The sequence below is a fragment of the Homarus americanus genome, unplaced genomic scaffold (assembly GCF_018991925.1).
Source record: "Homarus americanus isolate GMGI-L3 unplaced genomic scaffold, GMGI_Hamer_2.0 scaffold37955, whole genome shotgun sequence".
NCBI lineage: Eukaryota > Metazoa > Arthropoda > Malacostraca > Decapoda > Nephropidae > Homarus > Homarus americanus.
Window position 1 is genome coordinate 219,281 of NW_024737025.1, and position 10,964 is coordinate 230,244.

The following is a 10,964-nucleotide window of genomic DNA, read 5'->3' on the forward strand; positions in this document are numbered from 1 at the left end:
AAGCGCAGAGAAATGCGTCGTGACCTGTAAATGGCCTTCATCGGTCTAACCAAGGCCTTCGACCCATTCAACAGGGAAGCCCTCAGCCGGACCCTCAGCCGTTTTGGATACCCACCAAAATTCATTACCATCATGAGGCAACTCAACGATGGCATGAACGGCAGTGTCCTGCACAATGGCACCCAGTGTGAGTTCTTCCCCATCCAAACGAGGGTAAAACAAGGAAATGTACTGGCACCAGTTCTCTTTTCCATTTTCTTAGCTTCTTTCCTTACTCAACCAGTGCCCATTTAGCCAATGGGGTGAACATCGAGTACCGGATGAAAGATCTTTTGAAAATAAGACTCCTCCAGACAGGAACAAAGGTGTCGGCAACTTTCATTACTGAACTTCAGTATGCAGACGACCTCACCTGTATCCTTCACACTCAACGCAACCTACAGGAAATCCCGAACACCTACGCAGATGCATATGCACATTTTGACCTTGAGGTGAATGTACATGAGACTCTGATTCTCTTTCTGCCTGCCAATGGTTCAGCCACACCTCCACCACCCATCCAGCTTAACAGTACTACCCTCTTTACTGTTACCTACTTTCGGTATCTCGGCTCCCACCTGTCCACCACTATGGACATCGATGAAGAGATTCACCATTGGATCAGATGTGCATCTCAAGCCTTTGACAAACTCCAAACGCAAGCCTTCAGCTGTAGGGAGCTGAAATTATCAACAAAGTTGCAAATATATCGAGCAGTGGTCCTCCCCACCCTTCTATATGGCAGCTAGACATGGGTCACATACAGGAGGCACCTCAAGGCATTTGAAAACTTTCACCATTGCTGTCTACATTTCATCCTCCGAGTTCGTTGGGAAGACAAGATAACAAATGCCAGTTTTCTCGCTGACACCAACTGTAGGAGCATTGTGGCTACCATTATCCATGAACATCTATGCTGGACTGACCATGTTACCCGCGATGTAATGGCCTTTGTTTCATAAACAGAAGAATTATATAAATGGGTTAATTGCATTTGATTTATATACTGATTCATCCCCTGTAGCTTTCCACTAGCTATGAGGTGACATGTTCAGTACACGTGATAGGGTGTGCCTATGGGAAGCCGCGTCATTTTATGTTGAGTAAAGGCATTTGTAGCCAGCTTTCTGGCCACCCCAAGCGGGCAGTAGTTTGTTAGCACTCACGAGAGGAAGACGTTATTTGAGAGCCGTCGTGGATGGCTCCATCTTCCCTCAAGGGAGGACGACGTGCCTATTCCGTTTTCCCTCGATGGGTCACTACTCATAGAACTCACATTCATAATCTCACATCGAACGGACGTGATTAAACGGTCTATTTACATAGCCTCCGTCCTTCTCTTAGCACTCATAGTTACAGTGATAAGTTACAGTTGATATACACTTTGGAATTGTCTTAGTTGGTCCTGAATAAATGGATAACAGACAACTTGGGTTTTGCTACTAATACCCAATAAAATATAAATGTTCCAGCCGAGTTAACTTCGACAGAACCTACAGTTACAGGCCATAGAACAGCATGGACGACAGTAGACTGCCAAAGCAGCTACTTTACAGTCACCTAACGAATAGTAAACGTAACGCTAGCGGGCAACTGAAAAAGTATAAGGATAGTCTTAAGACAAACCTGAAAAAGTGCAAAATCGACCCCCTTACCAGGGAGACGATTACTCCACACTGTAACGCTTGGAGGAACACCACACAAGAAGGTGTCAATACTTTCGAGTTAGCCCGACTGCATACCTAGGCAGACAAGCACCAACGCCGGAAAGACGCTTCTGCCGCCCCTCCCGCACCAGATGTAGCCCTCCACATATGCAACATCTGTGGACGACCCTGCAGGTCCCGTATCGGCCTCTTTAGTCACTCAGAACTCACCAACGTAGGTGAAATCCTTAGTAACTCATATCATTGTATTATAGCTGAATAATCGTCATACTCGATTCCGAGTGTCAGCAAAGTAGTAGCACTAAAGTATTATATAAAATTGCACCCCAATATCCACACATACTGTATATGTTTTCATAGACATGAAAATTTTCATGAACTGGTAACATACTAATCACAACACCGGGTCGAGCCAGAGTCACACAACAGTGAGGCTTGACTTAGCAACTTCCTCAAAGATGTCAAACATTTATGAGGTCGGTGTATACAAACAAGGTTACTACCGGATTGCTAACACCTATGCTTTAGGCTGACGCATCATGGTGAGACAGAGAACTTAGAACCTTTTAACAGGGAAGTGCACGACTTAACAAATGGAGTAATATATAAAGTTGCTCAGACTTCTTCCCTGGAGAGTATTCACATAATATCCTCTCATATTTTATCAGTGTACATTGTGTGTAACTTAAATTAACCACAGAAACGACTAAGAAGTGTTTACCTCAAGAAACTGCCACTTAAGAGTTCCAGAACTTAATTACAATATACAAGTGTTTTAAAAAGGCACTATAGCATCCCAACAAAGATAAGATGTTTGTGTTTTTCCTGGTTCTCTCTCCCCTTCATTATGAGACTACGCTTTCCACGTCATATCTAATTGAACCATCATTGACAAAGGAACCAACCAAGCCTGACCTGGCCAACAGACCTAAACTGTATGGTAAAGTTATTTGATAAGACAAGTTTCCTTAGTTCGATGCTAAAAATATGCAATGAGCCCTTCCATACTAGTTCAATGTGTTAAACAGGTTATACCGGTTTTAAATTCCAATTTACAATATTTCTTCTCTCATTCCGCCAGCTGACTATGTAGACATAAGAAGGGGGTGCGGGATTATAGTTTCATAAAAGTTAAAACGATGTAGATATTCACTTGATGTATCGATGCATCATTCCTGCATAGTATACTGTAATGTTTTAATCGTATTTAAAACAATTCAACCCTATGTAAAGAAACATCTGTGATCCCTTCTTATGTTTTTACTGAAAGCGGGAGGATCAAGACGCCATATTGTAAACATACTGGCAGCATTTTTTTTCCCATTCGACAATATAGTTAGGTATGCAACCAAGTATAGCCCGGCGAAACGTTATTTGTCTTTTTCCGTGGAGTGATTGGTAACAGTTTTTAAGGGAATAAGGTAGTGTAATAATGTGACAGTATTCTCAGTTGATTGTGTCAGCTCCGGCCCACAACTCATCTTCAGCGTAGCTTATTGTACATCCTCATTTTAAACATAATTATTAACCTCAATAAATACAACAGGTGTGGACCATCACTTACCTTTTGATTTTATATTCCCTCCCCAATGCTGACACGTTATAAGACTTCACTGTGACACTTTTAACTTCTTAACACGACAACAGCGGGAACAAAACTGACCGTTACATTCCATGACACCAAGCCATAAAAACATCTCGAGGCAGGTGTCGGAACTTCATGAGACTGAATGAACTGTCTCACTACTGTGAGAAGACTTCGAATGTTTCTCTCTTTGAATTTATCAAATACCTGATTCGTTCATCTAGAACCTATGTGGCCCACTGATATGATGGAGGTTCACTTATGTGGCCCACTGGGATGATGAAGAGTCACTTATGTGACTCACTAACTATCTGGGCTGCCCACCACTGCCCTACATAATGTGGAAACTTAGTGGTAACATTTCTCTCTACATTCACGGTAAGGGAGTACAGTAACAAAATATTACTTTCTACATTATTGGTATTATATTTAGGTATTTTTATTATAATTTAACTTGCTCTCATATTAGTTATTTGTGTAATACATGCAGAAGTCCAGGGTTCGATTCCAGATTAGTGAGGTATTGTTTGTATATTGAAGTCCGCGTGTATATATAAAGCATAGGTGGCTTTCACAGCGCTTCACTTTTGACGTAAACTGGCACAGGTTCGAACCGGCAGTAACTCAAAAGTATCAACAGGTTACAACCGTAGTTTGGCCTAGATTTTGAGAACATCGAACTGATGGTTGATGAAACTGAAGTGAGTGTGAAGATAAGCAATCATTTCAGATTTTTGGAGTAGAATATATAGATTTTATTTTAAAACTAGTTAACTTTATGTTATTTTGCCACTCAAACTCACACTGAAATAGTCTCGAATCCACCCCACCCCCATCTGCTTATGTTGCATCACATCGCCTAAATTCTACTTCTTGCAGCAGGTGGAACTACTTGCCAAATTCCTTAATATGTTGTAAACACGGGTTCATGAAAGCCACGCTATTATAAAAGGACATCATATTTACAGGTTCATTGACACCACTCTATCACCCCTGGAGGTGATAGGGTGATAGAGATCTCACAAAAACCGAATCTCTAGAATATACTCCGCGGGGGAAGGGCAGTAAAACAGACGACTGTGTGTGTGTGTGTGTGTGAATGGGGTGGCTGGGTGAGCTTGGAATCCTATCCTTTTGTGAAGAATCACATTCTGCGCCTAATTTTGTTTTCGTCCTACGCATTTGCATCCTTTCTTATCAAATAATGCGTGGTAGCTGCAAAAGCCCTTTCTCGCCCCTCTTACCCCCATACCTTAACCCTCCTCAACCCCTGTAACCTGTCACCACCCCCCCCCCCCGTCATCCACCGCACCCCTTGTCTACCTCACTCGTTAGTGATTCGGAATTATGCTTCGATACTCCCTGGGTTCTCACATCATGGAGAAAGAGGATCAGCAATACTGACTGTCTCAGAATGAGCACTATGGCTCGTGTAATCTCAGAATGGCTGGTATGCCTGGTTGCGAAGTGACTCTCTATATTTCATAATATTGTTCGTCTTCATAGTATTTACGGGTGAGAAGAAGTAATTTAATTTGCAATAAAACTCCCTCAGAGAGCGTTCGAAACTTGTTTTTGGTGAGTATATATCTACAATTACGTGTGTTTGTATTTGTGTGCTTATGAATGCGCCGCGGGCCTAGGAGGCGAAAAAAAAATTGAGTGGTAGGATGAAAGCGGGGAATCCACACCTCCCAATCGGTGGGTCCTGATACCTTCCGTTGTTGCCTGACGGGTGGTACCATTCCCCACCTCCCAGGATGGATGAGGGTAGTTACTGTTATAGTCTTAGCCATAGTAAACGTCAATCAAGGGTCAACGTTGTTGTTTATAACTGTTGGGTATTCTTTTGTCTGTGTATGTTGTTATATATATATATATATATATATATATATATATATATATATATATATATATATATATATATATATATATATATATATATATATATATATATATCATGTAGAATTGTAGATCCACAATGGAAACGTGGATAAAATAAATCTTGATAAAATCACACAGGCAAAAGGGATAAAATGGAGAACCTTAGCTTTCGTCTGAATTACGAAGACTAAAAGAGAGCTTATGTACACAGGGTGAACTTACAAAACATGAGGTCAGGTCAAAAAACATGACATCCACTAATCCACACACCAACCACACAGCAAACATAAGAAGAGATTATAAGAACGGGCGACGTAACTAATTATGTCACGTCAGGTAAAAAATATGAAACCCACTAATCATCTATCATACATCTACCTCACATGCTTTCAAAGCATTGTCTTCTGACCTCACTGACAGTTGTCTTCTGACCTTGCTAGAGGAAAGAACATAAGAACATAAGAACATAAGAAAATAAGGAGTCTGCAATAGGCCGGTTGGCCTGTGCATGGCAGCTCCTGTCGAGAGTTACTACCACTCTCTATCATCCATGAATCTATCTAGCCTCCTTTTGAAACTTTCCAGAGTTCCCGCACTTACTACAAAGTTGCTAAGCTTGTTCCACTCGTCCACCACCCTATTTGTGAACCAGTTTCTTCCTATCTCCCTCCTAAACCTAAACTTATCCAACTTGAATCCGTTGCTCCGAGTCCTATCCTGCTCGGATATTATAAGAACTTTATCTATATCCCCTTTATTGATTCCTTTCACCCACTTAAATACTTCTATCATATCTCCCCGCACTCTTCGTCTTTCTAGGGAATGCAAGTTAAGTTTCTTTAACCTATCCTGATATGGAAGGTTTCTAAGTCCCGGAATCATTTTTGTCATTCTTCGCTGCACCGACTCTAGTGAATTTATATCCATTCTATAATAGGGGCACCAGAACTGAACCGCATAATCGAGGTGCGGCCTGACTAGCGCAAGATATAGTTGCAATAAGACCTCTGCACTCTTGTTACTTACACTTCTAGATATAAAACCCAATACTCTGTTTGCCTTATTTCGAACATTAACGCACTGTTTTCTAGGCCGTAGGTCCGGGCTTACAAGTACCCCTAGGTCTCTTTCACAAGTCGACTTCTTAGGTTGATGTTGTTAAGGCTGTATACATTATAAGTATTTGTTCTTCCAATATTAAGTACGCTGCACTTGCTGGTGTTGAATTTCATTTGCCATTTTTCAGACCACCCCTGCAGTTTATTTAGATCCTACTGTAATGCATTTGCATCCTGCCCTGAATTAATTTGCCGCCCTATTTTGGTGTCATCCGCAAACTTGCTTATGTCACTGCTGATCCCTGTATCTAAATCGTTTATATAGATTATGAACAAGAGTGGGCCTTGTACTGACCCCTGGGGAACCCCACTGGTTACACGGCCCCACTCAGATTTAACACCATCTATGCTGACCCTCTGCGTCACAGCGTCTTAGCTCCCAGGGATAAATTGTCAGTAATGGCTAGTGTTACTTGTGAACAGGGCTGTGTCCTTCTGAGGGCCGAGTTGGAGAAGGCCAAGGAAGATATCTTGAAATTAAAAGAAGAGATAGCGTTTATGAAGGAAAAAACGAGGCAAGGAAAGCCGGTGAATGACGAAAACTCAGGCGAATGGAAGGTTGTGAGGAGAGGGACAACTGAACTGGTTGTGAAAAAACACACCAAGGATACGACAACAACGACAACAGCAGCTAAGTGTACCAACTCTTTCAATCCCTTGATAGATGAATTGGACGTTAGTAGTCAGGGACAAGGCTGATAAGGAAGGTAAGAAAATCTTGATTGTTGGCGACTCACAGGTACGGTACTTGGACATAGCTTTTTGTGGTAAAGATAAAAATAGGATGAGGGTGTGTTTGGCAGGAGCTGGGGTGTAGGATATAGTTGACAGGATGGACAATATCTTGTCTGGTAATGGGAACAAACCCATTATCTGCCTTAGTGCAGGAGGCAATGATATTGGCCGGTGTAGGAGTGAGGAGCTTCTTGATAAGTTCAAGACAGCTATAGAACGTGTCAGGTCTAAGGGAGGGATCCCTATCATATGTGGTGTCCTTCCTAGAGGGAGAGTTGGCAATGAATGGTTGTCAAGGGCAGTTGGTGTTAACGGGCGTCTTGACAGATATTGCAAGTCAATATCAGTCCCATTCATTGACAACTGGGACAACTTCTACGGCAGAAGGGACCTTTATGCAAGGGTGGGGTGCATTTGTCTAAGGATGGGGTGGCAACCCTGGCTGGGACTCTCGAAAGGGCAGTCCAAAAGATGTGAGCACGCTGGTGGAGGAGACTGCAGTGGGAGCGGGTAAACAAAGTGAAAAGTTACAGGGAAATAGTGTTAGGAATGATGACAAAACTAAATTAGACAGAGAGTTAAAACCTAAACGCGGCAAAGGGAGGAATCAGAACACGACTAACTGAAATGTCTACTACGCGAACAGTAGAAGTATGAGAAAAAATAGATGATATTAGGGCCTTGGTATGCACCGAAAAAATTGATATAATAGCAGTCACTGAAACATGGATCAACCTTGACTCACGTGAGTTACCTGTCGAATATCAAATTGCAGGTTACAAATTATTCCATACCGATAGGCAGATTAGGAAAGGAGGCAGAGTAGCAATCTAAGTCAGGGATAATCTGAAGTGTGAAATAAATAAGGAAATAAAAACTGAACGGAATACAGAAACAATTTGGATAGAATTATCGACAGCAGGGAAAAATTTATCACGGGAGTAATATAGAGACCTCCCAACCTTGATAGAGTTAAGGAGAGACTTATCTGGGATGAAATGCGCAGGGCTTCCATATACAACAAACTCTGTATAGTAGGCGACTTTAACCTTGTCCAAATAGATTGGATTGACCTTACGGGTAACTCAGAATCAGAGGATTTTCTTGAAACGATCCAGGACTGTATCCTAAGTCAGCATATAACCGAACCCACCCGGGGTAATAATATACTTGATTTAGTTCTGTCGAACAGAGAAAACCTCATGAATAATGTCGAGGTAGGGAACGAACTTGCAAACAGTGATCACAAAGAAATTAGATTCCAGTTAGATTTTCAGGGCAGCCGTAAGGAAAATTCCACAAAAGTCCCAGATTTCAGAAGGGCAAACTTTGATAGTTTGAAGAGGCAGTTGAGAGAAGGGGTATCATGCTTGAAAGTGAACTATATGGACCTGACCGTTAAAACCGACCTCATAACGAGATCTGAGGTTGCCGAGTTCCACGACAATTTAAATAATGAGTTACTTAATGCACACAGGCAGAACATACCATACAAAAATTTCAGATCAAACAACAATGATCCTAAATGGATAAATAATTATTTAAAGAACATTATTGGTCAAAGGAAGGCTATAGGTAGGAGGATAAATTGTGGCGAAATTTACATCCGGGATTATTATAAGGTATTGGCCGGTAGGGTTAAGACCGAGATAAGGAAAGCGAAGAGGAATAATGAGCTGAGGATAGCAAGGGAGGCGAAGACAAACCCCAAGGGATTCTATCAAATGTATCAAACTAAAACACGAGAAAAGATTGGGCCAATACAGTCAGATACCGGCGAGCTAACTGATAACGACGGAGAAGTGAGCAATAATCTGAATAAATATTTTTCAACAGTTTTCACCATCGAAAATTTAAACATGACACCCGAGGCACCGACTCTATTCAGAGATAGTGAAGAAAACAAATTAATCGAGATAGTAGTGACTAGTAACGATGTTAGTAAGCAAATAGATAAACTAAAGCCAAATAAGTCACCTGATCCCAATGAGATATTTGCCAGACTATTAAAGGAATGTAAGGAAGAGCTTAGTATGCCCTTAGCAAAGTTGTTTAACATGTCCTTAAAAACACTTGTAGTACCAGAATCCTGGTGGATAGCGAATGTAATACTGATTTTCAAGAAGGGGGATAGATCACTATCCTCTAACTACCGCCCAATCAGTCTAACATCAATAGTAGGCAAATTAATGGAAGCAATCATTTCAAACTCTTTTCGAAATCACTTGAAGAATCACCGATTGAACAATGATTCCAGCATGGCTTCACAAGAGGGCGTTCTTGTCTAACTAATCTATTAACATTCTTTTCATCAGTTTTCGAATCTGTGGACGAGGGGCACAATTATGATGTGGTATATCTCGACTTCATCAAAGCCTTCGACAGAGTCCCCCACGAAAGACTAATAAGAAAGGTAAGAAGCACATGGCATTAAAGGTAATATTCTAAAATGGATTAGGGCGTGGTTACAGGACAGGAAACAGCAAGTGACCATTAACGGCACTAAATCCCATTGGAGCAACTTCACTAGTGGAGTTCCCCAAGGCTCAGTACTTGGACCATTATTATTTATTATATACATAAACGACATAGATATCGGCATAGACAGGAATATAAGTAAATTTGCTGATGACACTAAAATAGGACCTGTAATTAAATCTGACAAGGACTCAGCAAAACTACAGGAAGATCTAAACATATTTTTCGAATGGTCTGAAAAATGGCAGATGAAATTCAATGTGGACAAATGTAAAGTACTCAGTATAGGTGATGTAGACAGGGAAACAAGTTGCCAGATGAACAACAAATCCATTGTGAAATCCGACTGCGAGAGAGATTTAGGAGTAATGATAAGTAGGAATCTTAAGCCAAGTAAACAGTGTGTTTTTGCTCGTAACAAAGCTAATAAAGTACTTGGGTTCATACAAAGGAGTGTTAGTGACAAGACTCGCGAGGTCATCTTAAGATTATATCTTGCGCTTGTGAGACCTCACCTGGATTACGCAGTTCAGTTCTGGTCACCGTATTACGGAATGGATATAGAATCCTTGGAAAGAATCCAGAGGAGAATGACAAGACTAATCCCGGGCATCAGGAACCTTGAGTACAGAGACAGGTTAAAGCATCTTAATTTGCACTCCCCCGAGAGACGTAGAGCGAGGGGCGACCTGATAGAGGTGTATAAATGGAAGTCAGGGCTAAAGAAAGGGGTCATTACAAAGGTACTCAAACTAGCCAACCAGGAGCGAACTCTTAACAATGGTTTTAAATTAGACATATTTAGATTTAGTCGCGAAATAGGTAAACACTTGTTTGGAAACAGAGTAGTGGATGAATGGAACAAGTTACCAAATATCATCATTAACTCGAATACGCTGGATAGCTTCAAACATAGGTTGGATGCTTATATGAGCAATAGGGGTTGGGTGTAAATGGGACTGCCCAGTATGTGGCCAATAGGCCCGCTGCAGTTTCCTCCATTCTTATGTTCTTATGTTGTTATGCTTAACCTTGGGCCACGCAACCTTAATGTATCTGATTAGGTTGTTAAACAACAGGAATGCTTTGGTAAAAACGGTTTTATGGTTGTTCCACCTCAACTCAAACTTTGTAAATAAATAACATTTTCTTTTCATACCCCCCCCCTCCCCCACTTTTATCTAACAAACAAACATAGAGATACACTTGTGTACTACGTATAACATTCAAGCTATATAATTCTAGATATTAACTCCACCTGTCCACCCTCCTGTATGGTGCCATTTTGATGGTGTCATGGTAGGTGCTATAATTGCACACTACACAAACCGAAGACCATAACTCCACCGGGCGCATTTATTATCGCACCTTTCACAACACCGAGGCTGGTGGTATTACCAGTTCTCTATAGTTTGGCTAACCATTCATTCGCCAGATTGGGACGAGCTGTGTGCACTG